This window comes from Ixodes scapularis, unplaced genomic scaffold (genome assembly GCF_016920785.2).
Source record: "Ixodes scapularis isolate PalLabHiFi unplaced genomic scaffold, ASM1692078v2 PGA_scaffold3__209_contigs__length_174095766, whole genome shotgun sequence".
Classification (NCBI taxonomy): Eukaryota; Metazoa; Arthropoda; class Arachnida; order Ixodida; family Ixodidae; genus Ixodes; species Ixodes scapularis.
This window is the reverse complement of record NW_024609868.1, coordinates 53,934,873-53,941,211: the sequence shown is the minus strand read 5'-3', so window position 1 is coordinate 53,941,211 and position 6,339 is coordinate 53,934,873. Positions and strand designations below refer to the sequence as shown.

General features: G+C 46.7%; 1 pseudogene; it reads right to left on the bottom strand.

The window, feature by feature from the left end:
- Positions 1 to 4,719: 4,719 nt before the first annotated feature.
- Positions 4,720 to 5,395, bottom strand: LOC115315291 (annotated as a pseudogene).
- Between the last annotated feature and the right edge of the window lie 944 nt (positions 5,396 to 6,339).

Here is a 6,339-nt window from a genome sequence, read left to right as displayed (position 1 = left end):
ACTAAGCTCCGAAACTCCATAACCTAACCCCAATAGCTAGCTCTCTACATTCTGGCAGATCTTGAGCTTTCGACGATGTGGTTTTTATTTTGCAGTCTCAAAAAAAAATTACGATTTGTTTGTTTGTGTTTTAGTCCTACGCCTCCCCTTAATTTCATTAATCCTGGTTTGTTCCAAGTTTCTTTTTTTTTTTTTTTTTTTTCTTTTGCGTACCAAGGCTTATGCAGAGCAAAACCCCGGTACGCATTTACTACTACGTTTAGCTGTCTAATGTAACACGGAATCTTTGTACTATACAACTATAAACCTCAGGTTCCTGGTCAGCTTTACTCCGCAACACGTGGGTAGGTCCCCTAAACGGCCGTATTCAACATGTTCCACGTAAAGCACTCCACGAGGGCGCCCCCAGTCACTTAAACCGGAACGTTCCCACCGAGACTTCCGGCCACCTCGCTCCGCCGGCTCCCTGCTGCCTCTGCGACGCAGCTAGCTGGGTGATTTTCTGCGTTTCGTTTTGTTGTGGATTTCGCGTTTCTCACCGCGATAAAATTCACATCGCTTGTGATGTGTTCGCGGACAGGGCCTCCTCGACTGCCCAGTAAGAGAACGTGTTGTAGCGTCCCTGGATGCAGTCTGCGTTCGAGAACCAACTTGCTCTCTGCCCGTACGGATGCACCGTTTTCCGGCAAACCCCAAGCGAAGGGTGTCGTGGCTTCAGACCATAGAAAGGAGCAACTGGCGGCCCATTGCAAACAACCGAATATGTTCAGCACCTTTTATACAGGGTGAGCCATAAGGTTTCTATCTCTACCAAGTTGCGTTGGGCCGCCTCGGTGGCTCCGAGACAAAGTGCCGTTCTATGGATCGCCACTTGGCGGGTTCGAACCTTGCCTAGGTGACCGCAATCTCACGGAAGCTTATTATGTAGAAGGCGCCGTGCAAGCGACACTTTGGTTGCGCGTCAAAAGGTATATAGGTGGTGGTCGAAACTGATCTTGAGTCCTCCGCTGGGGACGTCCCAGATGCGCATAGTTGGGTTGGCACGCAAGACCCTCAAATTCGTTTATTACCAAGCAGTGCTTTAAACCACCGTGCCGTCCGATCGGACCAATTTTTGGGGGTACTCTTACGCATTATTTTTTGTCAAACAAATATTTAATAGCAAATACGGTTTTAAACTAAATAATACAAAAACAATTTACCAGACAGATATTTAAAATAGACATGAAGGTTTTAAAACAAAAAAACTACTGATGCAAATTGTAGAGCTTTATTTACCTACAGAATGTTTCATTCAAAGTAGCGAGTAACTTGCAGAAGCATCACCGATACAGGGATCACCGTGTTGTGCACTTTGTATCATATCGTGCTTCTAAATGCGGAAAAGGTGCCATTTATGTCATCCTTCCGCGGCCCTAGTTTTTCATTTGCACCGGTAGTAGTGGTAGTGGTACTATCGGGGAAAAATGAAATGCGAACAGAGGAGCGCGTGGCTCGCGGTACAGGCTGCGCCGCCTGGAAGTGAGCCTAGGAGCGAGGCTGCGTGGCCTACTCCAACGTGTTCACGCCCCTTCCTCTGCGTTCCCCAAGCTTCAGCAGTGCGCCTCTTAGTGCGCTGAAAGCTATCACCGCTATCTTTGCTGGCTCAGCGCGTGCGGTGCAAAGAAGCTCGCCGCACTCGCCGAGCAGGCGAAGAAGCGGTGACAGCTTTCAGCGCACCGAGAGGCGCACTGCCGAAGCTGGGGGAGCGCCAATCGAGGGGCGTGAAAACATCGAAGGAGGCCACGCACCCTCTCCCCTAGGTTCACTTCCAGGCGGCGCAGCCTGTACCGCGAGCCACGCGCTCCTCTGTTCGCATTTCATTTTTCCCCGATAGTACATGGGCATGCAATTGACTTTGGCAAACTTGATTCCCATTGGATGCGCGTTTGCTTTGTTTTACCATAAACGAATATGGATACGTGCATCAGTTTTTCATGCGAGGAGAAGAAACGACCTTGTGTGGTGGTTACCTTCTTGGAGTCTAAAAGTTTGGTTTGTTTTAGAGCGCAGCATTTAGGTGCCAGTTTTCGACTTGAGCGGCGTCGGCGTATCCAGGAGCGTTGCGTTATGGAACATTTCCCCGCTGAAGTTGACGGGAAAATTTTCCCGCAAGATTAAGCGGGGATATTTTTTTGCTAAATTAAGCGAGAAATGTTCCCGTTAAAGTTATCGGAAAATTTTTCCCGCTAAATATAGCTGAAAAATTCCCCCGCTAAATTTAGCGGAAAACTTTTCCCATTAGGTTCAACGAGAAAATTTCTCCGCTGACTTTAGTGCGTTAAGTTCCTCGCTACATTTAGCGGGGAAATTGACTTCACATGACCTCAACACCAATTTAGTTTCCCCGCTAAATTTAGCGGGGAAAATGGTGTCACGACTTCGTGTCACGTCACCCATGAAGACATTCAGCAGCAGGAGGAGACGAGGGAGAAAGGAGGAGGAGGAGGGAGAGAGGAGGAGGAGGTTACGAGGAGGGAAAAGCGGAGGAGGAGAGGAGGAGGGGAGGGTGCGGAGGACGAGGAGGGGCATACCCCCTTTCCCTAACCTCCCGTCCTCCACCTAAAGAGCTGCGCTCTAGTTTTGCATTGCAGAAATTTGTAAACGTCTTTTACTTTTTTTCTATTTCTTTTGCCAGGAGGACCGTCAGATGACCCAGTTTTGCCCTTTCGGAAACCTCCCACTATTCAGACTGTACTGAGGTACAATCGACAGCAGTCGAGGTTCGTAAAACAAGCGGTGGCCAAGCCAGAGGCAGGCTCGACTAATCCAGAAGCAAGCGAAGTGGTGGAATGCCAGGAGTCCAGCGCCGGATGTGAGGTGTCGGAGAATACCATGTTCACCAGCAAGGACATTCGAAGCCTTGATGGTGAAAATGACATGCTCCGAAGCGCCCTTGCCAAAACAACGGAACAGCTTGATGAAACGAGCAAGCTCTTTAATGAGTATGAAGCAACCAGCCAGAACTTAACTGCTGCCTTCAAGAGTAATTTTGTCACGCGTGATGCACTGAACTCTGACACTCGAGTCAAGTTCTACACCAAAATTGTGGGCTTCAACATGTTTGACGTGTTGCTTCCGTTTTTTGGAGCTTTTGGCAGCCTGAAGTAACCTGTCTACTGCCACAGGAACATTTTGTACTTATGCTAATGAAGCTCAGGCAGGGTTTGCTGAACGAGGACCTTGCATGCAGGTTTATGGTGTCTACCTAGACTGTTACCACAGTTTTTCATGACTGGCTGTATGTGCTTCCACACAACTTTGCGAAGCTAATTGTATGGCCTTCAGAAAGAGCCGTCTAGCGTAATCTCCCATCTGTTTTCCACGACCCCGTTTTCACGGATGTTATTGATGTACATTACTGTAAGGAGATTTGTATACAGAAGCCGTCCTACATGCTTGCCCGAAGCCAGGAAAACCTTGAGTTTTCCTGGCTTCGGGCACGTCATAACAAACATCATAACACTATCAAAGTACTTATCACCGTATCACTTAGCGGAGCCATCACTTTTGTTTCAAAGGCACGGGAGGGGGGAGGAGGGGGGGGGGGAGGGAGGTTAAATAAAGAGTTATCTTTGAAGTCTGGACTATTGACACATGTGAAGAAGAGGGGTGTGTGCGTTATACGCCGCTGATCGTTATAAGTCGCAGGCTGCTTAAAAACCGGTTGTGTCATACTCGGTTGCAAGAATGCGAACCAAACCTAAGAGATAATTAAGAATGCTGCTTGTCTCTCACCAAACAGTGTTCCATTTTGTTTCAGATAATTTTATTTCGTCATATGTTTTCCTGGCGCTGCTGTTCTTGTTTTTCTTTTCTTTTTGTGCTCGGTGTACGTGACCTCTTTCTCTATCATGCTGATTTGCAAGTAAATATATAAAGAGAATATGAAATGATATTAGGAATTGGATATTGCACAATTTACATGGACATTCATACCGACACAAGCGTGACACAGGTGTACTGCTACATTGCCACTGAGCCGGAAGTGTTTTTGTTCATATGTAATTAAAAGAATTGAAGCGAACTATATTTGAAGCCTCCCCCACTAAGCTCGCTGATGGGGTTGTGGCAAAGAGTCATGCTGATCACCCCAAGGTAGTTATAATTGAATGAATCTCGTGAATAGAAAACAAACTATGCATAGCACTCAAATTGGGCACGGCTAAAACAATGACTTGGCAGATATTTGGGTTCATACTCTATCTCAGGAGTTATGTGCAGCAAAGGCATTGGCGCGGGCAAGTGGCTTTCAGACATGCTTTCTTTTCGCGAGCGCTCGTGAAAGGAAAGCAAATATGAAAGCCAGGCCCTCGCGTCTGTGCTTTTGCCTCTGCTGCACGCAACTCATGAGATGCAGTATAGGCCTGTGTCCAGTCACTGTCACAGTGAGAATAGCCAAAGTCTAGCAATGTCCGAAATACAGCGTGTGTCCTGTGGAGAGAGGAACAGAACTGAAGCAGATTTTATACATGTCAAAGGTTCAGTGAGGGGACTATTTGGTGAGAGTAAAAAGCTGATTCATAGCCTTTCTAAGAGAAATATGAAGTGTGCCTGTTTATTTTGCCTTTTGTTTCAGATTGATTATTAATCTTGTACAAATTGTATACCGCACTGCAAGAAACCTGAATGAAATTAAGGGACCGGGTTCTGCTACACTAAGGCTGACAAATAGCAGGCCTATTCTTGAGTTTGGCAGACTGAGCACGACCATTTTCGGCATCCGTCTTAGTTTTACACATTTCATATGAACAGCTACATCACATGAGCTGCATCGCAAACAGATCCTGACTTTTTGTATTTGGCAAACACACAAACACAGATAGTGTTGGCATCGATGACTTTTTTTTAATAAATTTCTGCAATGGAGTTTCGTCAAGACGCGACTAAAGTAGAACTCTTCAGCCTTGCCGACTGCTGTGTTCTAGAAACATTAATTAAAATTTGCCTCTTCCACGTTCACATTTCGTTTTGTGTACACTACAAAGTATACTTTGCTCGTTTGTGCGAGTGCCATATGGATTTGAATCTGCGCGTAGTGTGCGTTCTCCTCTTTTAGATGGGTATCGTCGTCAAGGTATGAAAGTATTGTCTTAGCTACATCAACTGTCAAGTTTGCGCAAGAAGATGAACACTTGAGTTTCAAAACTGCATTCTTGCAGCAACTACCAGACACTATGCCGTCATGGGAAGCACCTAAATAAGGCTTGTCGGCATCTACAAGCAAGCCGGAGCTCCTGACCTCAAAGCTCTTGTGATAGGGTGCTTCGTCAGCAATGAAGAGATTCCTTGCTTTTACTTTGATATCCCTTCCCCATCTCACACTGGCCACGTTTCGAGTCCGCATGTAACCCATCACCTGGGGGAAAATCCCCTCTGCTCCAATGCACTATGATAGAACCTTCCCATCAAAGACGCTATGATTTTGCCCCTCCTATGTGCAAAAATTCAGCTGAATTCGCTTGACCACAAGCGCGGAGTTCCACCTGGCTGCACCCCCGTCTGCAAATTGCGCTTGCCTCGCAGCTTTTTTGTATAGAGAGCCGTAGAGCCACTCCATACCCACTGCAGGTCCAAGGACTTTGGGCGCAGCGTCGTCGTCCTCAGCATCCTGTCGACAGCAGTACCAGTATCCTCACTATCCGTGATGCTCCGAGCACGAAGCTGTTGGGTGCAAAAGTCTCAAAAATATTACTTCCTTAGAGATTTCCAATGTGGCCAAACAAAAGGCGCAAACTTAATCGAAGATACGCGTCAAAAAAACAAGGACAAGAAGAGACGTAAACACTGGCGCTGCATTAAGATGGCAATTTGGGCCAGTTGGTTCATGATCGAAGATAGGCGCCGATCATGAACCAACTGAATCCTTGTTCCTGTTTTTTCGGCGCCTATCTTCGATCATGAACCAACTGGCCCAAATTGCCATCTTAGCACAAACATAAAACGCGACAAACTTAAACAGAGCTTAGCTATCAGCGAATGTGTTTTGTCTTTTCAGCGTCGTCGTCAAAGTACCCTTTCTTAAGGGCATGCTTCACGACGTCCTCCCCACACACACAAACAAATCCACAAACACACACATACATAGCTTCCCCGATTTTGTCTTCGGAAACCATTCTTCATGGCCGGTTAAATGGAGGGGTTTGTGACTGACTTCGCCGCTTCACTGAATAAGAAAGGCTTCGATGACTTCGTAGCCTAGTCGGGGTGCATTTGGACGACTTCAATCATCTGGAAGAATGGCTTAAAACCTTGGAAACAATTAAGCCGCCGTTTCACCGGAGGCTCGCCGGAGACCAT